The 26,776-nt window shown below is 39.6% G+C and overlaps 1 protein-coding gene across 1 annotated transcript in view; it reads right to left on the bottom strand.

Annotated features, from left to right (window-relative positions):
- AFF3 (ALF transcription elongation factor 3) overlaps window positions 1-25,680 on the bottom strand; it is a 576,751-nt gene extending 551,071 nt beyond the window's left edge. The window contains exon 1 of the mRNA XM_047069771.1: window positions 25,613-25,680. The gene's annotated coding sequence lies outside the window, so the exon portion shown is untranslated. The remainder of the gene's footprint in view (window positions 1-25,612) is intronic.
- Between the last annotated feature and the right edge of the window lie 1,096 nt (window positions 25,681-26,776).

The following is a 26,776-nucleotide window of genomic DNA, read 5'->3' as shown; positions in this document are numbered from 1 at the left end:
ATTTTTCTCAATTGCTGCATCTCATCAGTTTTGGTATGTTGTATTTCAATTTTATTTGCCTCAAGATATCTTTTAATTTCCCTTTTTATTTCTTCTTTGACCCACTGGTTGTTTTGTAGCATGTGTTACTCTCCGCATATATGTGAATTTTCCAGCTTTCTTCTTGTTTTGATTGATTTCTAGTTTCATACCATTGGGGTTGGAAAAGATCCTTGGTACTTCCAATTTCCTTAAATTTATTTAAGACTTGTTTTGTGGCTTCACAATTGATCTATCCTGGGGAATGTTCCAAGTGTACTTGAGAAAAATATATATTCTGTTGCTGTTTGATAAAATGTTCTATAAATGTCTGTTAGGTCCACCTGATCCAATGTGTAGCTTCAATCAGATTTTTCCATATTGATTTTCTGTCCCGATGATTTATCCCTTGTTGAAAGAGTAGTATTGAAGTCCTGTGCTATTATTGTATTGTTTCTCCTCCTTTAAAATCTACTAATATTTGCTTTATATACTTAGATGTTTCTATGTTGGGTACATAAATATTTACTGTTACATCATCCTGATGAGTCAACCCCTCTATCATTATATAACGACCTTCTTTGTCTCTTGTCACTTTTTGGCTTAAAGTCTATTGTGTCTGACATAAGTATAGCTATCCCTATTTTCTTTTTATTTTTATTTGCATGGGATACCTTTTCTCATACCTTTATTTCAGTTCATTTAGTCCTTAAAGCTAAAGTAAGCCTCTAATAGATAGCATATAGCTGGGTCTTTTTTTGTAAATCCATTCGGCCACTGTATATCTTTTTTTCCCACTCTACATCTTTTGACTGAAGAATTTAGTTCATTTACATTTGAAGTAATTGTTGGTAAGTTTGGACTTACTCTTGCCTTTTATTAATTATTTTCTGGTTTCAAAATGTCTGTTCCTTTATTCCTTTCTTGCTCTCCATCTTTGTGACTCAATGATTTTCTGTAGTGCTATGCTTTGACTCCTTTCTCTTTATGTTTTGTGAATGTACTATAGGCTTTTGCTTTGAGGTTACCATGATGCTCACATAGAACATATTTATGCAGTCTACTTTAAGCTGATAATAGCTTCACTTTGAATGCAAACAAAAGCTCTACATTTTCAACCTCTCCTCCCCCCATTTTACATATTTGATAACACAATTTATATCTTTTTACATTGTATATCCATTAATGAATTACTGTAGTTACAGGTATCTTTAATACTTTTGCATTTTAATCTTCAGAGTAGAGTTATAAGGGATTTACCCACCACCATTACAACATTAGAGTACTCTCAATTTAACTGTATATTTCTTTACTAGTGAGTTTTATACTTTCTTAAGTTTTTCTGTTACTATTTAGTGCCCTTCCATTTCAGCTTCAAGAACTCCATTGAACATTTCTTGTAGTACCAATCTAGTGATGGTGAACTCCTTCAGCTTCTGTTTGCCTGAAAAACTCTTTATCTCTCCTTTAATTCTGAGGAACAACTTTGCTGGGTAGAGTATTTTTGGTTGACAGTGTTTTCCTTTCAGCACTTGAATATATCCTCCTACTTCCATCTGGCCTCCAGGATTTCTGCTGAAAAATCTGCTTATAGTTTTATGGGGGTTCCCTTGTATGTAACAAGTTGTTTTTTCTTGCTGTTTTTAAGATGTTCTCCTTATCTTTAACTTTTGTCACTTTATTTATAATGTGTTAGTGAAAAGAGATTTTTTTAATTCATTTTATTTTGTACTGCTTAGCCTTCCTTTATCTGGATATCTGTTTCTTTACTCAGGCTGGGAAAGTTTTCAGCCATTATTTCTTTGACTAAACTTCCTGATCCATTCTCTTTCTGCCCTTCTTCTGAAACCTCTATAATATGTATATATATTTTTCATGGTTTCCTATGCATCCTTTAAGCTATCTTCAATGCTTTTCATTCTTTTTTCATTTTGGTCTTTTGAATTCTACTGTCTGTTTTCATGCTCTCTTATCTTTTCTTCTACATAATCTTGTTTGTTGTTGAACTCCTTTATTGATTTTTTTCAGTTCAGTTATTGTATTCTTTAGCAATGTGATTTCTGTTTGGTAATTGTTTATATTTTCTGTTTCTTTGTTGAAATTCTCACTTTGTTCATACATTGTTTTCCTGACCTCAGACAGTATCTTTTACTATTATTTTCAACTCTCTGTTGGGTAAATCACTTATCTCCACTTCAGTAAATCTACTTCTGGGGATTTGCTTAGAGTCTTAAAAAGTTGGGGTACTAAAAGTAGGGTTCAAACCTTCACTCCTTACCTTGATCTTTTGTTTGAAGGACTTTCCTCTATTAATTTTTCTTGATCTTTTATGTTGGTTTTGGTCATTAGATAAAACCACCTCTCCCAGCCTTGACAGAGTAGTCTTTTTAGAAGATCAAACTTGTCAATCAGCCTGGCCTGAGCTCCTGGTTGATTTTCAAACCTTTGTAATCATCCAAGATGCTTTCTATATTCTAAGTGATTCTCTGTGTTTGAGGGTGTACGAAGACCTGTCAGTGCATTAAAGGAAGAATTGTATTCAGCACCTAGATGCAGTATAATTGGACGCCAGGCCCTCAAACAGCATCTGGAATGGTGCTTCTATCAGCTCCTTTTGCACAGGGCCCAGGTATATAACTGCAGTGGGGTGTCTTTGAGGCTTGTGAATGGAAGCCTAGTTGCCTATCAAAGCTGGGTGATCTGGGGAGTCATCCCTTAGGTAGCAGTGCAAAAGCTGGATGCAAATGTGTGTGTAAACTCCTTCCAGGGAGATACTGGCAAGTTGGAGCATACTAGAAAGACAGAGCAAAAGGGACACGTCTGCTGGTTCCTCTTGTTTCAAGAACAGATCACAGCCAGCCTCAAGATGTATGCTGAATTAGAAATATGATCCTGAGTCAACAGCTTTCAAAGTTTGCATATAGACCCCTTCAGAGAGACTGGAAGATGGATGATTTTTCCTGCTCCTTCTGTACTGAGTCTGAGGGGGATAGCACAGTAAGCGCTTGCATGCCCATTAATAACTGCTTCTTTGTTTGCTACTGTCTTGTGGGTATCTTGAACACAAGGCCCATTGGTTTTCAGATCTAGGTGCTTTGTGGGTCCATCCTTCAAGTGGGAGTCTTAAAAAGTTGGGGTGCTAAAAGTAGGGTTCAAACCTTCACTCCTCAGGAAGAATCTGGGAATTTGGAGTTCCCTCCCAACTATATGATGCTGTGTCAGGGGTGGGGTTTATGGCAAGACTGTGTCTCAGCATTTCCTACCATTCCAATATGAGTATTTTCTCATTTGTCTGATGTATAGGAGGTTCTCAGATAGTTTCTGTATTTCTTTGAGAGGTAATTGCTGTGTATAACTGTACATTTGGTGGTGCCATGGGAAGAGGGAAGCAGCCTTCGATGTATCCATCATTATCTACCTCTCGATTTTACTTTTATAATTAAAAGATATTTTTGCTAAGTTTAAAATTCCAGGTTGACAGGGAATTTTCCCCAGCAATTTAAAGATATTATATCACTGTCTTCTGGCTTCTGTCATATCTATTAAAAAGTCGGTTGTCAGTTATATTGTCGCTCCTGTGTAGGTAAAGTCTTTTTCCTCTGGCTGCTTTTAAGATTTTCTTTTCAGTTTTCAGCTTTCAGAGGTTTTACTATCATGTGCATAGATGTAGTTTTTTCTTTATCCTACTTGAGGTCCATAGGGCTTCTTATCTGAGTTTGATATCTTTCACCAGTTTTGGTAAGTTCTTAGCCATTATCTCCTTAGTTACTGAGTTTGACTCATTCTCTGTTTCCTCTCCAGAGACTCCAATTTTTACACGTTAGAATTTCTGTCTTTTACTCCATCTTTTGAAAGTTTAATTCTCTTGCCTTTCTAAGGCTTCTTTCTGAATATTTTCTTCTAATAGATCTTCCAGTTAACTAATTCTTTCTTGAGTTATATGTAAACCACTATAAAACCCATTCACTGAGTTCTTAATTTGGAGTATCACTTTTTTTATTATAGAATTCCCTTTTGATTCCATTTTATAGTTTCTCACCTTCTGCTAAAATTCTCAGTCTTTTTTTCAATTTAGATGCTGTAAACATAGTTATCTTAAAATTTGTGTCTCATGACTCCTTTATCTGGAGCCCTTATGAGTGTATTTACATGGTCTATTTTTTTTTTACTGAAAACACTTCATTCATATTGTCTTACCTTCTTACATCCAGTTATTCTATTAAATTATATGGTGGACATTGCATTTTCAAAATGATTTTCAGAAATAATTTGAGGATTACAATAATGTTATCTTTCTCCAGAGAAAGATATCCATTTCTGCCAGGTTCATAGAAGCATTAGCAATTAAGGAATATCTTTGTATAGTTTCATGAGTTGAGGGGAATTTATTTTGAAGATCCTTTAGGGGCATGTCTACTTTCAAGTCTCCATTTCTTTTAGGGTACACTCTTCATGATTCCAATCCAAATGATAGGAATTTGCTATGCTGTTTTTTCTTGTGGATGCTGACTTCATTATTATCACTTGAGCCCCAGAAGGCTGTCAACATCTTGTGTTAGCCTCTCAACGATTGCCTCCAAAATTGAATTTGGCCTCCAGGGAAAAGTGACCCTAAACACCACACTCACTTTCTTTAATCTCTTTTTTCTTCTGGAGGTTGGCTCTGCAATTGTTCACTCAATTTGTATATCTCTAATGCCTTTATATCATAATTATTTTAAAACTTTTTAGATAAATTGAATAGATGTGTATGTGCTATGAAAAACAAAGTTTTATTTGGATTTGGGTAATTTGCTTGGACAATGACCTTCATAGGATAGATGTAAGCTACCCTGTGTATTGGTTAAGAGCACAGGATTTGGGGCCAGCAAATCTGGTTCAAATCCTTGTTTTGCTTCTATTAGCAGTATGGTTTTTGGCAGTTTACTTAAACTTTCTGATTCCCACTTCTCTCACTGGTAAAATGTGAATGATGATTATAGATTCTTTGTTGACAAATAAATAGAATAATATTGCAAACATATAATACAGAGTTGGCACCTAGTGTAAGCACACTCAAATGGCAACTGTTGTTATTGAATATAAACTATTTAAATATTTAATAATATCTGCCAAAGACAACTATTTTAGCTTTAAAATGATTATAATTATGATTTTTTTTTTCTGGTGTTGTATTTCAGAAAAGAACTCTTAGGTCATGGCTTTGGGGTCCTGGCAATACTTGCTTTGTAATTTTCCCATACCCAAATCTTAGCAGTGTTTATGCTGTAGAATTCAGGGACCCAGTGGAATACTTCCTTGCATTCTGGGGTCAATTAAAAACTCCAATTAAGGAAAATTCTGGCTTTGCCCACATGTAGCCCTAGAGCATGCTTCCATGCATGGATGTGTAAGCCTTCATGTGTCTGAGTTTCTACAAGTGCCCTAACTGTTTTTAATGTTTATACTAGCTCCTTCTTTACCCACAGGTAAGGCCAAAGGGGCACTAGCAAAAAGTCCCTATGATTACCCTCAGGGGCCGTATTGTTATGGTCCTACTTTTAACCACTTGGCCCTGTTTTTATACATCTAGAGATTATCTACCCTTCAGGAGACTATCCCTGCCAATTTTGCCTGTTGGGCACTTGAAAGCAGGTTCATTTAAACATCAATAACTAGGAGTCTTCATTGACCTCTTGCCGGGTAAGTCCTAACCTAGTCTTGACCCTAGAGTCAAAACCTTGTGAAAAGTCAATAAAAGTAGCAAACAATGCCATATTATTCTTGGCATACTTTGCACAACAATAAGAGGGTTTAACAATAGTTAATTATGGTTTAATAGTCGCTAACAAGTATTGAGTGTTTACAATGTAGCAGGCAATATGCATGCATGCTCTCATTTGATTCACATAACAGCCAAATGAGGTAGGCACTGTCATTACCTTGTTTTAAAGGGGAGGAACTGTGGTTTACAGAGGGCAAAGTATTTAACCTTAGGCCACAGACCAGCAGCGGGGTTTATGTCAGCCATTCCTATATGTATGCCCCCTGTGTAGAGTATTAGGTAGAGAAACTCAGATTCAGCTTATTATGGAAGAAGCTATTGTGACGATTTGAAGGAACACCTACCATATTAATAGTTATTCTACAGAACTGCTCTGTTAGAATGGGACAGATTATGTTTTAAAGACTATCCTGCTAAGAATAAAGGCTGAGGGGGGCGCCTGGGTGGCGCAGTCGGTTAAGCGTCCGACTTCAGCCAGGTCACGATCTCGCGGTCCGTGAGTTCGAGCCCCGCGTCGGGCTCTGGGCTGATGGCTCAGAGCCTGGAGCCTGTTTCCGATTCTGTGTCTCCCTCTCTCTCTGCCCCTCCCCCGTTCATGCTCTGTCTCTCTCTGTCCCAAAAATAAATAAACGTTGAAAAAAAAATTAAAAAAAAAAAAGAATAAAGGCTGAGGATCAGCCTTTATTAAACAATTAAACAATTAAAACAATCAGGTTAGCAAGCATCAAAACCAACCCATAAGAACATGGAGAAAAGAGTCTGGCAGCAAAGAGGTATCACCTGGTCATGTAAGTGATGATGTTTAATAAATAATCCATAAGAAGAGGCATTATCAGGTCTTGAGAAGCTCCTTAGAGAAACTTTTAATTGACAAAATGGAAGGTAACACTTTTTCAAGTATAAGACTGTGAAAAGTTAACCTTCTGAGCCCAAATGGAGTATGTGTTGCCACAAGAACTCTGACTGGACACATTTGGTGGGAACCATGTTACAGAATTGACCCTCATTAAGGATTCTTTAAAAAAAATTTTTTTTAGTGTTTACTTATTTTTGAGAGAGAGAGACAGAGTGTGAGCAGGGGAGGGGTAGAGAAAGAGACAGAGACCCAGAATCCGAAGAAGGCTCCAGGCTCTGAGTGGTTAGCACAGAGTCCGATGTGAGGCTTGAACCCACAAGCTGTAAGATCATGACCTGAGCTGAAGTTGGATGCTTAATCGACTGAACCACCCAAGTACCCCCTCATTAAGGATTCTAACAGCCCAACCCAAGGCCTTCCACAGTAGTCATTTCACTTGAAGTTCTTTTATGGAGGAGAAATGAAATTATAATAAGAATAAAATGTATTAAGTTACTTAAAGGTCCTGCTGCCTTGCCTACTAAGACAAGGTTTTGGTTTTGATTTTGGTTCTGGTTATTCCCTGTGAATACTTAACCAACTAGAAGCCTGAGGTCTGAGTGTTAGGCCCACATTTACGCATATAGTTCTGGTTACCCTCACTTACCTGAGTAGTGGAAGTAAATCCCCCCTTTAACTTCTGGAAACAATTAAAATGTTTTCAGAACATATTGTGAGACTGAACAGTCCTACACTTTATTCCAGCCTTTTAATCTAATCTGACCAGCCTGTGTAGAAATAGATTCAAGGACTACTAATATCAAGGTTTAGGTGTGAAGGTAAAATGGTATAAAATATCTATTCCAAAGATGATGGTGATGAAGGAGGAGGGGTCATGTCAGCTACAGCAGTGGCTGCCCACAGTGAAGGTATATAAATGAATTTCCCATATATTTGCTCTGTATAGTACCAGTCAGCAATCGTGGACAATGCCTGGCACACTAAATGCTCAAAGAATGCTTATTGGGTGAATACATTTAGTTAGAAAGTGCCTGAGCTGGTCAAGGCTTTGAGCTGGATCTTAAATGAGTTTGGCCAGTGACAAGAGATTAGTTCAAATCAGACAGGCAAGCAAAGCAATGAGGATGACTCTGACGTTCTCACTCAGGCAGATGGATGGGCAGTGATGCCATAAACTAAACAAGGTGATGGATAGAGGAGGAGGCATCAAAGTAATAACAAACACATGGTATTTTGTCACAAATTGGGGAAATTCACGTTCAAGAGATTGGTGCATTTTGCTGAGTGTTATGGTCTCAAATTACCTTCTCCATATTTACACAACTGGAATCCTCTTATAGCCTTTTTTAATTGATCATTCTCTGTCATTAGAGCTTGAGTCTGTATAGTTGTCATTGTTAAGATTTTTATTTTTAAGTAATCTCTACACCCAATGTGGGGCTCGAACCCACAACCCTGAGATTAAGAATCGCGCACTCCACTTACTGAGCAGCCATGCGCCCTGAGTCTGTAGAGTTTTGATTTTGCTGTTTACCACAATGGGGTATTATTTACTAAAGGTTGAGATGGTCATAAAGAACTCTCCAAAATCAGAAATTTTATTTTAATGGTTTTATTGTCACCTCATGTATTAGAATAGGCTGTTATTTTTCTTTTTCATTTCTCACTCAACCCTCATGTGTTTGTGTGTCGATATTTTATAGATGAGGAAACTGTATTAAAATACAGCATTATTCAAGAACGCAGGGGTGGAGGTGATTGCAAATTAAGAGATGGTCATAATACAAAAACAGAGAATAAAGATGAATATAATAGTGAGGTTACCCAACCCAAAGTAGTAAAAATTGAATATTACTCTGAAATGAAAAGCCACATGGCTGGGAGAGAAGGCCCAAGCATGAGTAACTGAGAACTTGTCTCTGGAAAGGAGAGGAAAGCAAAATGGCTCTTTAATAAATTAAGTCAATGTCTAACAAAATGTGTGTTTTCTAAATTAAGCATTTTCAAAAATGTGCATTTCCCAAATTGTGAATCTCCAAGAGATTCCAAATATTAGCAATGAAAGGAAAACTAACTTTATTTAACCCAAACTTATTTGACCTTGGAATGCATTCTTCATGCAACATCTAGTACCACCTCCCAGGAAGGTGTGGGAAATGTTGAGTTAGGAAAACAATGTTTAATTTCATAGTGTCTGGTATATACTAGGTGATAAATGCTTGTTTTTGAATTTCTAGAAGTAATTTTCTAATAACACAATCATTATCTGTTGTCAACAGTTTTTTTCATAAAAGGGATTTAAAAAGAGTGAAGTAGACATGAACCTTAGAATTAGAAAGAATGTGGCTTTGTTAACATCTACTAAAAATAATTAAGGAAATTTCTACCATCTCAGGACCTGCCCAATTCAGAAATAAATTATTCCCTCCAGTTCCATAGCACATAGTTCCTCTGAAACTGTTAATTCTGCTTAGATGCCTTCTGAGTGCGAGTGAAATTTAATTATCTCATTTTCTTTAATAGCAGAGAGTAGATTAATTGTTTAAGAGAAAAAGATGGCTTGTTATATGAGTGGAAAGGTGCAGAGTCCCTGGTGTGCCACTGTAGATATGACCATCAAGGCAGAAGCTTGAACTAGATAGCACATGAAAGCAGATATTCACACCAAAGACAGAACTAATTATTCATTTAACACTAATTTTCAATTTACACAGAAATTTGTTTGGTTTTGTCAAATGAGACTATATGTGTTCATCAGGCAAACTGCAGTTCAAATTTTGGCTTTATCACTTATGAGCTATTTAAGCACAGGCAGGTCTCTGAGCTTCAGTTTCCTCTGCGTAAAATGGCATTAATATTCAGAGTACTAGACTAAAGCCTTCCTCATTTTAGCATTTAGAAGTCTTCAGGATGATTATTTCTCACCATTCTCCTACCCTAAAGCACCATACTCCACTCTACTCACAGTTCTAAAGAAGAGAGAGTCAGCCAGAAAACAGACCTGCAAACAATAAACACTTGAAGTACACAAGTCATTTCATCCTATTCCCTTAAATGGAAATGCAAAATTAAGGATTACCAGACATACAAGGAGAACTGCAGCATGAAAAAGAAAGATAGAGACAAGAACAAAAACAAACCACACACACACACACAACAACAACAATAAAAAAAAAAAAACTGACCCAGAAAGGAGGAAAAAAAGACAATTAGGGAACAGAAGACAACACAAAAAGTACTCTAATTAATTTGGTGGGGGGCAGTCTGGAGAAAATATAATATCCTTAAAATTGGGACAAAATGCTAAGGAAAAAAATTGGAGAATTAAAGAGAGTGCTTGCAGATTAAAAAAAATAATACTGGTTGAGAAAAAAATTAATTACAGAAAGCCTAGAAAATAAACCCAAAGTTTCTATTCTCTTAGAATATAGGGAGAAAGAGAAAGAATTGAAAACTATGAGAGGGAAGATCAGTCTAGAAACCAGAAAATCCATCTAGGAGGTCTCACATGTGGTGTTGGAGATGAAAAAAAGTATCAAAAAATACTTGAAGAAAAAATTTCCAAAGCTGAAGGACAAAATCCTTCAGAATTAAAAGAGCTTCTGAATGCCCACAACAATTAAAGAAAAGAGAGCCATACCTAGTAACATCTTTGATGTTCAGAGTACCAAGGATAAAAAGAAACTTCTAAAGGCTTCTATACCCAGCCAGATGTCAATCACATATGAGAGCAGAATAATGTTTTCAGACAAAAAGATCTCAGAAAGTTTATCTGCCATACATCCTTTCCTTTAAAGGCATTTGAAGATATACCCAGAGGAACAAAAGTAGAACAAGAAGACGTTTGTGTGGTCCAGGAATCTGTAGTGCCAATCCAAACTCCTGATAGCAGTGGGAAAATTTTGCAACATGACAATTGAATCACAGATGCAGAGGGCAACCAGTACAGATTGGAATAGAAGGATGGAGGGGAGATAGGGGATGGAGGTTTCCAGGAGAAAAGGAGGACTTGATAGAAAAGACAGGGTTGGGGAAAACTAATCACACAGACACATAGTGCAAAAAGAACTCCAACAGCACCCACTGGAAACTTGAGGGATCATTGGTAGGGTAAGGAGTGTATAATAAATCTGAATGTTTAGTAAAACCATAATTCAAATATGAAGCAAACTAAAACACGTCAATATTGGAGGATAAAAACAAAGAGAGAAATTCCATTGAACCTTGATGCTCTCCCAATTGGCCCAGGAGTTATGACTTATTAACTCCTTAGTTAATTAGACTTATTAAAAAGAATATACTTATAACACATGACTTGATCAATCTATGGATGAATCATGGAGACATGGTTGCAACTTTATCTGACAAAATGAGACTTGGAAGGTAGATAAAATGGTGGAGACATCAATAATTTTATCTTTTAAAGTGAGAATAAAATATTATAAAGAGATAAATATTATAAAAGAGATATACAATATTATAAAAGAGAATACAATATTATAAAGAGATACAATATTATAAAAAGTTAATGAAATGAGAAATATAGATGTAATACAATACTAGAAATTATAAATATGAACACAGGAAGAACAATAGATAACAAATATAACAAAAGATGACAATATAAATGTCAGACACTGGGAATGTCTAGGATTGGGTTGTGGGGGAAGTGTGGTAGGACTGAGCTAAATTATCAACTTTCATATTGAAGAGTCTGTAAATAATATCCTGTATTGATACACTTTTAAAAATAGAGTTATAGGTATATTGTCTGTATGGAGGAAAGAACAGAAGAAATGAAAATGGAAACAATCTCTTAGAACAGTAACCTTGTCTGTCTCATCTGTCTGACATTGTATCCCTTGTGCCTAGAATGGCACACCTGCTGATAAATGGTGAATGAAAAGAAGGTGACTTCTGGGAAACAGTACTGGGAGTGCGGAGGAGAAGGGCCAGGGGCTGTCTCTTCCCAACATTGAATGGTTACCAGATAAAGGTATTATTTTGATGAAAACAATTACAATAGTGAAAGTACACAGGAAAATACAGCTTGCCATGAATGCGGATGGTCTCCTTGAGGAAGCGACAGGTAAGATGAGAACCAGCCAGGTGAGGAAAGGAATCAGCCAGGTGAGGAAAGAGAGTTCCAGACTGAGGAACACATGTGAAGACTTCAGGTGGAGAGAAGATCCAGGTGGCTGGGGCAGAGTGCGATGCAGGGGTGAGCTGCACAGAGTGCTCTGTGTGAGCCTGTGGAAGTAGGCACAAGCCACTTCTAACGGTTTTGCAGGCCATGTGGGGATGCTGATGAATTGCTCAAGAAACATGAAGTGAGACCTATGACTTCTTTTTATTTCATTATCACCAGTGAGGCTAGGTTTTCCTAGCTCTGTGCTTACACTTGGGACCATAGTTTGCATATAACTCTGTTCTTGGCCTATCAGGAATGGTCTAGGCTTCTGGATTTGATTTTCAGTATCTAATAATTCTGAACTCTCAAAGAAGAAGGAAATACTACGTATTAGATGACTGAGTAGAATATGGTCAACTTATTGCATACTTTATGTATCTGTTGCATAAGTTGAACAAGATGTGCAGAGAATGCTTGTGGGGGCGGGGAAGAGCTGAATTTTATCATCAAGGTTTTGATGCTTGTCAGGAAGCTGTGATACTGTTTTAGCAGGAAGGCAGAGAAACATTATCAGGGCAATTTAGGCATTGATCAGTGGCAAAGCACATCCTATTCAAGAAGCCAGACGAGTGTTTACTGGGCTCTCAGGAGCATGGGGCCGGGCCAGATGCCAATGATAATTGTAAAGATACAGGCTCTACCCTGAAGAAGTGCCTATTCTTAGAAGACAGAAATAGATGTGGATGAACACAGATCCAGATTCTCTCAGAGCACAAATGCTGTGCAGGGATTAGGCTGGGTGCACTGGGAAGCTGAATGAACTCTTCCAATCCACTAGGGTCCTTGTTAGTGCATCGAAGCAGTAATTTACTCAATGACAAGAGTTCATGTCACTTCCTAAGGCACTTAACTTACTCCCAGGATGTTGGTTGCACACCAGGGGAATCTGGCTCACTAATCTTTAACACTTGTCATAATTATTTTTCCTTCAATAATACTATTTTCCCCATGAGAAACTAAAAATTATTACATAAGAAATGTAGAAATATAAGTGTGTGATATTTTTTTAATAAAATGTAGTCAGTGCCCCTGGGGAATTTCTGTAGCAAAAACCTCTCAAATCAATTATATTTTCTCATTTCTGGTTCCAATAATTGAATATTTTATTTCTATATTTATTTAAGTTCTTTCAAAATGAAAAGGTGGAGTTGTGTTGACACACTGGGAAAGGAGGGTGTCATTAATTAAAGTTGTTTAAAGTATAAGATGAAAACAGTGCTGATGCATATAAATTTGCTTCAATGAGCTGCCAGCTGCTTTGTGAGGTTCTAGGAATACTGTCTGTAATCTTGGGTGGTGGCACGGTGGTGCATTATCCCGTCCTCTCTAGGAGGTAATTCTGCAATCACAGTTCATCCAGACAGAGAAAAAGTAAAATTATGCAGCCAGGTGTTTAGTGCCCATGACTCATTATTTAGAAAATCCAGGATTACTGACCCGCATTTCTCACATTTCAATCAGAATGTTCAGTCCTGATCCCTCAGTCATCTCAGCTAGGAGCTCATTGTCACTTACTTCCATTGTCTCATCTAATTCTCACATCATCACTATGGTGTAGGTGGAATGGTGGTGGTGGTTATTCCCCTTTAACAGCTGGTAAGGGACACCAGGTTCAAAAAGTTGAGGATATCTACCCAGGGTCATACAGCTGCTGGGTGGTAGAGCCAGAACCAGACTGGAGGCCTTTTGATTCCTTTCAGGCACTTCTTGTGCTGATTCCTGGACCCCAGGTGGCCCCAGGCTCTACTTTGCCTGACCCCTGAGCTTCAACCATTGCACCCACCCCTGCCACACAAGAACTCTGAATGCCTGAGTAAACACAACCTGAGAAGAGCAACCCCTAGGAAGTTCCTGCTCCCAAAATAGATGCTGATGAGTTACCTAGAGGCATGGAGAACTCTTGAGATGGTGTACATCTGATGCAGGAGTCAACATTAGTCGGAAAACAGTCACGGAGCAGGTAGATCTTTGACCCTCTCTTGCTAGTCCCCATTCTCAGCTGTCAGCTCCTTTGTAACAAGTATGAACAGTACCACCCCTAGTTGCACTCTCTCTCTCTCTCTCCCCCTCCCTTCCATGCCTATTCTCGTAGGAAAAGCTCTCAAGAGGCTTCTGATGTTTTTTTGTGGTCAGTTAAGGATGACCAGAGTGACCCACTCAAGAAAGGTTAATTTCAGAGTTCAAGCAATGAGTTTTCCAGAGCCTGCTTCTTCCAACCCATGCCACTGGAGATTAATAAATGTTGGTTATTGTTATTTGGCTCAGAGGATGCCTGGAATACAGAGAATTTATGATCTGTTTGTCTAAGTCAATCTCATATTCTTATATTCACTGTGACACCAGAAAGGCAAAATGGGAAACAAGAGTCAAAATTACAAAGAGGCTGATTTCGCTTTGAAATGAAGGACTTTCAAGTAATTGGAACTCTCTGGAAAAGAAATGGCCCTATCAAGGGGCCGTGAGGCTTTTGTTGCTGCCAGAGGTAGTTAAACTAAATTGATGACTACTTATCAAAATGTGTTGGAAAAGGGGAGTATGGTTAGACTAGATGACCTCTAAGGTTCAACATTGAGATATTTAATTTGTTTATCCTTCCCATAGACACATTTCTAGAGTACAGAGAGAGGGGATTGGTCAGAGGTCAGGATCAATGGTCAGGCACCTTCAGTCCATCTGTCGCCTTTGTCCAAGCTGCTCATCCGCTAAGTCCAGTGAGGAATGTATGGACTGCGGCACCAGGAGAGCAGCTGGGCAGAATACAGGCCCGTAGCTAATGGGTCAGAATCTCCCTGATTTCAGCTACATTCCTACCATTGGCAAACTTCACAGCAGCAACCACTTAACTAAACCAAAGGATCTATTTTGATGAGATTCTGAAACAAGAATCCCTAATGATTTTCTCCCCAGAATCACAGGAAAATGTAGCAGGGATATCATCATATCATTTGAATGTGTACCCACTTGCCAATTACTCTGGATTGATGCTTCCTGATGTAAATAATCAGCTGAACATAAAATCTAAATCATATACAGTTATTTGACACTTTATTTGAGGCAAAAAAAAAGACTGGCTATTTAGGCAAAAACATCAGACTAGTAGTTTTCCTGGCAAATGTGCTATAACTAAGTATATATATAAAGCAGTCTACATTATGAGCAAGTAATGGTCAGGCCATTCCAAAGGGCAATTTACTCTCCAGGAAACCAACAGGGTCTGTGCTACATGCACGCTCTTTTCCAAGTTGCTCAGAGCCATTTAGAAAATTACTATTGTTATTCACAGAATGCTCCACCAATCTGAGAAATTAACCCTCTTCCCAACATGTCTAATTTACTTCTTCTTCAAATAATAGGCATGTTAAAGTTGATGCGGGTCCAGTGTCTAAATAATAAAAAATAGCTACTTTTTACTGAGTGCTTAGTATGTTGCAGGTACTCTGAATGCATTACATACAATCTCATTAAATCCTCACAACAACCCGGATGTATTATTATCCCTAATTGAACTGAAGAGTTAACTGAGACTCAGAGAGAAAAGTAATTTACCCACAGTTGTACAGTTACTCGTGCCTGGTACATAGCAAGTGCTGGATGAGTGATCATTAATGTTAGTTTATACTAGGAGGCACAGCTAGAATTTGAGTTGAGATCTAACATTCATCAAAGCCTTTACAACGGCCTCTGTGTGGTTCTGCCTCATACAAATTGCATTGTCCATGAGAAGGAGGTGGGTCATGGCCAAATATCACTGGCAGGAATCGTTGTCCTAAGGGAGACATACTGCATGTGTCACACTTTCAGTAGCTCCCTATTAGTTAAGAGCATGTGACATGTGAAACAATGATTAACAGAGAAGTCTCCAAACTTGGGTAGGGTACACAAAGAACTTTCTAGAAGTTTCTAGAAGCTGAATGATACATTCAGGGCTAATGGAATCTATGACTAGATTCTATTTGCAAATATCATCCTTTCTAAAACTGATATGCCCAAGACTGCTCTGTGGGCAAGGCTTCATGCCAGCTCTCCATTCCTGACTCCCCTACCCCACAGATTTCTACCACGCAGGACACTCTCTTCTCCCAGGCCTGTCCTGTGTACACGCATATGAGACACGCATTCTGAAGGGTGCAGCCCTATGGGCACAGGGCTTGATGGGATGCTGGTAGCTTTGTGAGAATTTGAGAAAAATCATCTCTTCCTCCAGGTGCATGGAGTGTAGGGTGGATATTAATCCCTATTCATTCACACACTCAGCAATGTGCCCCTGTGCAGGTCATTGCCTGTACCAGTCTTACTACAGTGCATCGAATGTTCACTGTCTCAAAAATAAAAGCCCCGTGGCTTTTTTTTTTGAGGGGCAGTTTCAAATATTGACTTCCAAGAAGCCTTGAAATACAAAGTTTTCTGGGGTTCTTTTAGAAGGTTTCTGAGCAAAACCATTTCATGCAGTTTGGGATGAAGAGACCTCTGGGCTGCCTCACAGCTTCCTTGAGCATGTGCTGTCTCACAGGGCAACCCAACTGAAGCACCATCAATACTCAAAGATCTCCATTGAGTCAACAGAAGGGCATTTGCCAGTCAGGAAGGTTAGACACTCACTCTTTCTTTTTTTTTTTTCATTTTTTTCAACGTTTATTTATTTTTGGGACAGAGAGAGACAGAGCATGAACGGGGGAGGGGCAGAGAGAGAGGGAGACACAGAATCGGAAACAGGCTTCAGGCTCTGAGCCATCAGCGCAGAGCCTGACGCGGGGCTCGAACCCACGGACTGCGAGATCGTGACCTGGCTGAAGTCGGACGCTTAACCGACTGCGCCACCCAGGCGCCCCCTCTCACTCTTTATTTCTAAACAAAGATTGCTGAGCATCTCCTAAAGCACAAAAATATAATTGCAGGCCAAGCAACAATAAACATTGAATAACAGACTCATAAAATTAATGGCCAGAAATTCCACAGCAACATTTTCAGCCCAGAGTTTCTCTGACTTCAAACTGCAAATATGCCATTTGAAAAACAAAGATGGACTCAATATTTCAGTTCCCCAAGACACCCAATATCTTTAAGAACAGGACAGCCCACTATTCCTGTGACACTCAGACTTCATGGACATACTTTATTTTATATATATATATATTTTTTTTTTTTAACCAAACAGAGGAAGTGTTGGTTGAGTGCATAACAGACTAATTTCTTAGCCCTTAACTACTCGAATGAGTATGATTTTCAGGTCAATATTATTGATATGATATAAATGCAGTTTTCTTGGGAGAGGTTGCTTTTTAAAATAGAGTTCTTAAGAATTAAAGAGCTTCTACCTCACCTTCTCTTCATTGTATTTATAAGTCAAGGGGGGAAAAAGCAGGGTGCTGCCTCTGAAGTCACATGACAGTGTGCCCCAGGGAATGAAGGAATGAAATAATTAATAAACACTTAAAAGTTCCACCTATGTGTCACGCATGGCATTAGGAGATAATAATAACATTAAAAGACAATGGTTATTCAGCACCTACCACATGACAGGTACTATTCTAAGAAAGGTACATATATTTGCTCACTGAGGCCACACGGCATCCACTTTTACATAACTGAGTAGCTTGCCCACTACCACACAGCTAGTGGAATTTTTCTTCCCAAATGCATAATTAGGCATACACACACACACACACACACACACACACACACACACATTTCTTTTATTAGTTTATTTTACAGAGTTTTTTTATATATTAAGGATAGCATGCACTCATTATATATTGAAGGATGTTTCCAAGTTTGCTGTTCATCTTTTTTGTGTGTGTGGTGTTTTTGACAGTCTTATTTTTATTTATATTTCATTTATTTAGTATCAGACTTAGAAAAACTTTTCTCACCCCAAGGTTATTTAATCTTCATCTGAATTTTCTCTAGTAACTTTCAAGCTTTATTATAATATGTTAAAATCTTTCTAGAACCTATTTTAGTTTAGAATGCATCTAATTTTACTCTATTCCCCATGACCCCTAACAGTTAGACAGTGTCTTAACATCATTTACTGGAAAGCTCATTATCCAACAATTCATTTATTCAACAAATCTTTATCCAGAACCTATGATGAGCAGGTGTTTTTCTAGGTCCTGGGGATACATTACATTACAATAGGGAGAGACAGATAAGGGCAACTAAACATGTAGTATGTTAGGTGGTGCTAAATGTGGTGGACAAAGAGGGGCTGGAATGGCTATTTTACACAGAGTGGTCAAGGAAGTTCTCTCTGAAATGGTGATGGTAGGGCAGAGACCTAGAGGAAGTGAGAAGCAACCTACGTACCCACGGAAGGGCATTCCAGGCAGAGGAAACATGAGGTCATATTATGCTTGGTGTGTTCAAAGATTGGCAAAGAGACCACTCTGACTGAAGCAGTGCCACAAATTAGGGGAGACATCACAAGGGTGTCAGAAGAAGTCAGAAGGGTAGCAGGAGTCAGATCATGTAGAACCTGATAGGTTATCTAAGTACTTTGGATTTGGAGACTGGATAAGCATAGCAGATTACATTTCCCAACGATGGCCACAGATATATCCCATGTGCTTGTTTGCAATGTGGCATTGACCTCAACCTCTTTGGATCTGGGCAGGCCTGGTAACTGCTTAGACCGATAAGAAAAGGTGCTATAACTGTCCTGGGAGTAGCCCCCACTGCCTCTTAGTGGACCATCACGATGGAAAAACTACAACTACCCCAAGACCACCAGAAGCCCAAGCCACATAGAGAGCCCTGGAACATGAGATGCCACATAAATAGACAGACAGGCAAGGAGCCACAAGGCACAAGGCATGTGGATGAAGAAGCCATCTCAGAAGGGGATCCTCCAGTCCAGCCACCACCTAAATGCCTTAATTCCTGATCCACAGTATCCTGAGCAAAATTGAAAGGTTGTTTTAAGTCACTATGTTTTGGGATCGTTGGTCATCCAGCAATAGAAAACTGGAACAGCAAGGAAGGAGGCCCTTGAAGGGGTTTGAGCAATCATATGATTTGACTTGTTTTACAAGAATTCTTCTGGGTCTGTGCTGAGAACAGAATGAAGAAGAGAGAGTGTAGAAAGGAAACAGTGTGCAGAGCAGGTAAGAACCCAGACAGTAGAGGCTGGAGTGGTGAGAAGTGATTCAATTCTGGATACATTTCAAAGGACACATAGATGGGATTTGCTGATGGATTAGATGTGCGTTGTGAAAGAAAGGCGTGAAGGATGGCTTTGAGGTGCTGGCCTAATACTGGAAGAATAGAGAAGGCTTTTATTGACACGAAAGGAAGCTGCAGGAGGAGCAGGGCTGGAGGCAGGGAAATCAGGAATTCTGTTTTGGACACGTTAAGATTATGAGGCTGAATATACATTCAAGTAGAGATGCTGAGTGTTGTCAGACAGCCAGGTGTCTAGTCAGAAGAGAGGTCAGGGCTGGGCAGTAAGTCTGGGCATCATTAGTGTTTCTATGGTCATATCAGACCAGATGCCCTAGGGAGTGAACGGAGACAGAGCAGAGAAGTTGGAGGACTGGACATTGGGCACTCCACCATCTAGATACTTGGAAGAATTGGAGAAGGAACCTCAAAAGGAGGTGGCGAAGGAGCCACCACTGGGATAGGAAGTAAGAGAGTAATGTTCTAGAGGCAGAGGGGGAAGTTGCTTTGGTAAGAAAAGAATGAATAACGGTGTCAGATCTGCCAAAGAATCAAACCAAATGAAGACTGACCATTCTTTATATTACTGTCCTCATTCTTGATATTATTGATTCAATACATTTATCATACACTAAATTTGCATATGCGTGAGTGTATGTGTGTGTGAACTTTCTCCTCTCTCTCACTGATCCATCTGGAACCATATGACCACTGAAAATTTTTCTTTCTTTCTTTCTTTCTTTCTTTCTTTCTTTCTTTCTTTCTCTTTTCTTTTCTTTTCTTTTCTTTTCTTTTCTTTTCTTTTCTTTTCAGAGAGAGGGCACAATTAAGAGAGGGGCAGAAAGAGAGGGAAAGAGAGAGAATGTCACGAGGCGCAGAGAGAGAATGAGAGGGAGGGAGGGAGAGAGAGGGAGAGGGAAGCAGGGCTCACCCGAAGCGAGGCTCACCCGAAGCAGGGCATAAGCTCACCCGATGTGGGACTCAAACTCACAAACCGTGAGATCATGACCCAAGCCAAAGTCAGATGCTTAATGACTGAGCCACCCAGGTGCCCCCACTGTAACTTTCATACCCCACAAGGCAAGCACCAAGTCTGCCCCCCTACCACTTTTTCTTCTCCACCCCCCCAAGAATATCCTCATTGTTCTAAACTAAAATTCATCAGAATTTTATATTGGAATTTTATCGAGTCCCCTTCTTCCCCAAATGCACTGAAAACTTTATTTTATATATGTATTTTTGCATACAAATTAGTTTGGTGAGAGTTAATACTGAGTCTGCTTATGTAGTCTCCACACGTTATGTGTTTCCATTTATGTTTCACAAACCTAAGTAGATTTTTTTCATATAGTCTCATGTGTTTTCTCTTAAGTTCTTTTCTAGGTATTTAAATTGTAGGTGCTTTTATGAATTATATCCCTTTTTCTCATATTTTCTTACTCGCTATTTTTTTTATAAGAAATCTATTTTTGTATAAAGAACTCTCTTATTATTTCTAATGATTTTACAGGTGATGCAAACAGATTTCAACACCTTTGTTATTTTCATGGGCATGAGGTTTCACAGCTATGGAATCAGATAGCCAATGTACAAGGCTGTCCTAATTTCTGCTGATAAAATTATTCCTTGTTTGGAGAATGGGATTTAATATGCCAATATTTCAAAGTGTTTCACAAAGATCTCCATGATTTCCAGGTGCTCTGAGAATGACTGTAGCTACCCATTTCAAATTGTCCCAGATATTTCCAATTTCAAATATTTTTCCTTTTGTTAACCCATGAGTCAGACCATATGTCCTTTGATCTTTGCTTCAGAAAATATTGTCACGGTATTTAGAAACAGGGACAGCTGAGGCAAAGTTGTAACATATGGGATGTTTTTCCTCTGAGCCCCTCTTTCCTCAGCATTTTTCCTGGTTATGTGTGCCTAGAGCACACACATGCATGCGTGTGCGCATGTGCGTGCACGTGCGCGCGCACACACACACACACACACACACACACACACAGTGGTGTCCTAGAGGAAAAGGGGTTTTTCATTCAAACAATACCACATGTGTTGCTGCTGTTCAGCCTGGACTCGGGGTCGCCTTAAGGCTGGCTCAGGTGGAAGGTTTCAGAGCTGGGAAGTCTGGGTTTGAAGCTCACATCTAACCGTGTGTGCTTGGGCAGGTCACTTAACCCTAGAGCCTCTATTCTCTATATGTGAATATCTACATAGTAGGGCTGTTATGGGGACTCCAGAAATGACTAAAAAATGCTCGGTGTAGGTAAGAGCTGAGGAAACAGTACTTATTACTTTGATTTAGAAGGAAGTTCCATTTATTGCTCAGGTCCTTATGAAAATCCCTTGGTCTCATGCTGTGGAAGGGAAGCAAAGCTGGAGATGCAAAGTGACCAGAATGAGAATATAGGAAGCAGTGGGACCTCAGTCTCCTAATTCCTCCTTTTGTACACTTATCTATAGAAACAAACCACCAATGGCTGATCTCTCACATTTATAACTAATCAGCCTCCACCCAGAGGCTGCAGTGTGGTAACCATGGGGCAGACATTTGCATTTTTGGCTGTCACCTTCCAACTGTCCACCCCTTCCTATACCACTCCATTCTTCCTTTTGAGGATGCTTCCTAGTGCATAGCTTTGGGAGGTAGGACCTAAAGTCAAATGGACAGACCTGACCTTTCCCTAGGGGCAGGTACGTGACCTAGATGCAGCTCATCACACTCTCCCTTCTTTCTGGGATTCTGTATTTTACATAAGTAATGGCCCCAAAGTGGGGACACTTGAGGTCACATCTGTCACAGTGGTCCCCACATTACATGGCCCAGGCTGTGTTCACATTTTCATTACTGTGGTTCCTGATGGTGTTCTTACTGCCTGGCCTTCAGAGCCCCTCTCTTGCTGCTCTACTTTACGTCTGGTCAGCCCCCAAAATTGTTCCAGAAGATTGTCTTTTTGTTTAACACAGCTTGATTTGGTTTCTCTCTCTTGTAACAGCACACTGGCTCATAACAGCCAAATTCCAAGACAAAAATAAGAAAAGAAGCTCATCCCACTTAACAAGAATTTTCTTACCGCAGTCAACCCCTGTTGCTTGAGAGAAAGGTGAACTCTTAGAAAACATGACTAAATGGGACACCATGACTGAGTTGAAGTTCTATATTATCACATTAGAGAGAATTTTGGAGTAGAATGGTCTTTCAGCTTGCAAATTTAGCATCAAAGGTGGCAAGAGGATGGAGAGAACAGGGCTAGTGAATATCCTGCAACTCTCAACTCAAACACAAACTCTTCGTACACTTTTAGGAGAATGTGAAACAATTTCTTTTTTTCAGAATTGGGGAAAAGGAAATGCTGTATTTGCCCTTTGTCTCCTCATTTTCCACTGTTTCAGCATTGCTCCTTGGTGATGAGAAAGCTGCCACAAAGCATTTTACTAGTTACCTGATTGCTGTCCTACTTAACAGGTTCCGTGGTCTGCTGGCTGATGGTAGTTTAAGCAGGATCTAATTGGTAACATATTGTCGATTGAATTAAGTGCCATATGATAGAGATTTAAACCATGGTAATTTTTCCATAAAGAAAAATCTGTCAACAGACTACAGCAGAGGACCATTAATAAATCAAATTGTCATGTTTATTAGTTATCACGGGAGTCTAGTTGTCTTGTATTCATGATAGCCCCCCATTTTTAGCACCGATAAAAGGTATAAAGAGGACTCTTTGGCAAGGCGCTTCTCAGTAGGCTCACATATGTACACAAATACTTGCTTGTATTTTAATCACGAGAAAAATGGTGCTACTTCACTTTAAAAGGAACATGGATTTAGGCTGTTTTTTGGATGAGGGATAATGTTTTTATTTTCTTGCAGTTATGTTTTAAAACATTGGGAGTCAACACATTGATAATCAAAGAAAAGCCAATGAAAACAAAAATGAGAACACCATTTGCTGATCAGATTCACAAAAAATAAAAGAACTGGTAAAATGTAGCACAGGATTTATAGAAGAACAGTCATGTAGTTTGATTTGTAATATTATAAAAGTTGGCAATAAATTAACTTCCCATATATGGGGAATGATTCAACAGATTATGGAACACTGGTGCCAGGAAGTGCAAAATAGCTATTTCAAAGAATGAGCTAAATCCCACCTAATAACACATCATTAGGAACCAACATCATTTACCCTTTTCCTTTCCCTTTTCTTTTAACTGCCTGTACTGAAAGTCGCTTTCAACATTTTTCTCCTACATGAATAAGAAAGAATAGTACTTTAGATTCCTCACTGGAATCTTCTAAAACCCTGTGAATATGTAGGACAGGTTATTATACCCACTCTACAGGTAAAGAAACTGAAGCGTGGAAGAGAAAGTGATTTACTGGAGGAGACCCATAGCTCTCAACCTCAGGAGGCAGGATGCAAGGATAAAAGTCCTTCCTCTGAACTGATATGTAGAATAAAGGGTCTAGAAATCAGAGACCAGCATCCAGCTCCTCCCCATACCTTTAAATCCCAGCATGACTTTGAACTTGTTTCTTAATTCTCTAGGACCTGGCTTCCTCATCAGTCACATTCAACACCGCTTAGTACTGTAGAGTATAGCACCGGCACTAGGAACACAGCCTGGAGATGGTCAGACCGCAACTCTCCCCAATCCCACCCAGCTTTGCACCCTTAGGCCAGCTATCAGCTATGGTCTAAAAAGGCACCATCAAGGGATCTGATGCGATAACATGAGAAGGCATGTAACAGGGGAGCACACGTGAGAGACACTGAATGCATGCTATGTACTGTTCTTTGGATGCCATTTACACACATCTACTTCCCAGGTTGCTGTGCACATGGGTACACAAGAGGTATAAGAGCTTGTGTAATCAAACCTGCCAAGCTCCGGAGCCTTGCTCCTCCCGCCAGTGGGACTCCTAGGGAAGTCTGCCCCAAGCTCCTTTCCCAGCCTCCCGCTCACTGCACCTTTGCAGGGTTTACACTTTGCGTGTCGGGTGTCCTGGTTCTGGCCTCATCTGTGTCTCCTTCTACGCTCATTTACCTACCCCACATCCTACCTTCAATCTTTCCCACTCTTCTACCATTTCCCTTCAAGTCTGACAGCTTAATTGTGAAAAAGAGGAGGATGATGATGATGATGATGGTCACTAACACTTATTGAGCCCTTTCAATGGGCCAGGCACTCTCCTAAGCACTTGACATCTATTAGCTACACTAAACCTTACTTAAGAGGTAAAGACTATTGTACCCATTTTATAGACGTCAGGACTCTGATGCAGAGTGGTATAATGAATGACTTGCCCAAAGTCACAGCAAGTGTTAGAGTTAAGATTGGAACTCAGAAATCCAGTGAATGAGCAATGTATATTTTTCCATTTTCTAAATGCAAAATGAACAAAAATGACTAAACACTAAATGCAGGTGATGCCCAGAGGAAGAGAACCACAGTTGAACAAAAACCTTAGCACATTGTTTGTGTTACTTTCACTGTAGTAATTTCACATCAGCAGTGAGATGAGAAACCTTGACAGACCTAGGTAGAGGAGGGAACTCTTCCCACTTCACACTAAGGGGCAAATGCTTTTGAGAAAAGCAGACACCATAATTTTTTTACTTGATTAGTGTGTACACTCAAGACTAAAGAATGAGCTTACCGCCACTTCTTTGCTGCTGTGGGTGCTGCCATGGGTACTGGTTAACAGTTGGCTTGAGCTATTTTTGTTGCGATATCAGGTCACAGAATACCTGAACGGTCTCTACCTCATGGAATTTACAACCCTTTGAATAAAAGGGATTATGAACTGCATATTTAAATATGGTTTCATTTTTACATGTGTAAGAGCCTGAATAGCAAGGAATTCACATATTAGGAAAAAAATCCTTTGTCACACCATTAGTTCTCTGCCTGCAAAAATATTGTCACTATTGCTATTCTGTATTCTAGGTGTGTCTATGTGTGTATATATATGGGTGTATATATACATATAATGTACCATATATAAATATATATGCATGATATGTGTACATCCAAGCATACATGCGTACATAGTATATAATGTGCTGTCTAAAGAATACGAGATAGTGTTATCAGACCCTGTTGATGAGAAGGCCGTGTGTTCTGAGTTACTTAAGAAACAGTGATGGCCTTAGGGTAAACCATACATACTCCCTCCTTCCTGTAACCAGGCCTCTAGGAAATCATTCTCTGTGACCATTCACGGGAGTCTATGCTGTGGCTATGTTGTAGGCTCTTTTTTTTGGCCTAAATGAAGTTCAGACATACCGTTCATAAGGCTCGTAGGCCCAGCTATCATCACAAATGGTGTCAGCATGTCCACATCAAGATTGTATATTCTTCACATGATTCACTCACATGAATTCTGTGACCTTTTCTGATCATGTTCCAAGTCTGCCTCCACAGTCTGTCCAGCCATTCACCCAAGGTTGCATGATCTCTATAGGGTGCAATGGAGGTGCTCCTGGCTGCCCAGTCCTGAGGAGGAGGGCCAGGCTACCCTGATGCATCCCCCAAAAGGGAACATACAAAGCAGTAGTTACTTCTTCTCCACCCAAGGAAGCCCAGAGGACCCAGACGCTCTCTGGCTTGATCTTACCTCTCAACTTACAGGCTCCTTTTCTTTCCCTCCCAAATAAGTCGTTCGACTTCTTTCTTCTGAGGCTGTGTGTAGAGCTCCCGTCTCACTGGCAAAGCTTTCTGAATGGCACTTTCTATATAAACAGGAAGAGTGTGTGTGGTCACGACTGAAGTATGCAGGTGCTGATAGAGGATGTGAAAGTGTGGAGGCGAGTGACTAAACCAACCAGTGTCATTTCCCCACCAGACACCCAACTGCCCTCCTGTTACCCACTGTAGGGCAAGGGCTACCAGAAGGCTGAAAGCAAGAGCCTGGACCCCACTCTGGAGGACCACCTGACACAAACCAGAAGAATATGGTTGGTATATTGGCCAAGGGTGAACTCTACTGCTCTGCCTCTCCCTAACTCTATATAGACTCCTTAAAAGAATCCCAGGAACATTTTTGGAATCCCTTAAATACATTCTTATCATCAAGTACATGGATTTAAATGGCCTACTTAATTTGTCTGAAGTTCTGCTGGCTCCCCAAACTTCTCACACACAAGAGACCATAATGAAAAGCCTTATCTTGCCTCTGGTCTATAATAAGTCTTCTAGAACTTTCTAGAATACATTTTCAGTGGGAGAGAAGGTGCACTAAGTGAGTAATCAGATGACCCAAGTCTGCTCTATTTGTAGCATTTCTATCACCTCATCTCCATTCACTAGTCAACCCACAACATTAGGCTTCTTGCCTCACACGCTTACTTCCTTTCTACCCCATTCATCTCTGGAATTACTTTCACTAATGTCACCAGGGAGCTTACTGATGGATACTTTTTTCAGTTCCTGTCTTATTTGTCCTCCTGCAGTGTTTGATACCAGTGACCATGTCTTTCCTTCTGGAACTTCTCTCTTGTCCTCCATACTCTGCATTCTCCTGGTTGGGATCAGATAATCTCTCTTATTGTCAGGCTTCCATTCCTCTGCCAAAGTTCCCACCCCCTCCAGGGCTATTAATCTAGTGGTTCATGTTCTCCACGGGTGGCCTCTTCCCAAGCCCACATCCATATATTCACAAGTCTCTGCTGCTCTCCCATGATGTCCCCCAGACACTCTGGCTCAACTGGCCAAAATGAAACCCTAGTCTGTAACTCATCTACCTTTCCATGAAACCTGTAAAATCCTTCCTGCTTTGTTA

The sequence above is a fragment of the Lynx rufus genome, unplaced genomic scaffold (assembly GCF_022079265.1).
Source record: "Lynx rufus isolate CCGP_SWC_20201006 ecotype Redwood Valley unplaced genomic scaffold, mLynRuf1.p SCAF_8, whole genome shotgun sequence".
In the NCBI taxonomy this organism is placed as follows: domain Eukaryota; kingdom Metazoa; phylum Chordata; class Mammalia; order Carnivora; family Felidae; genus Lynx; species Lynx rufus.
The sequence above is the reverse complement of the archived record's forward strand: the minus strand, read 5'-3'. Positions and strand labels throughout refer to the sequence as shown.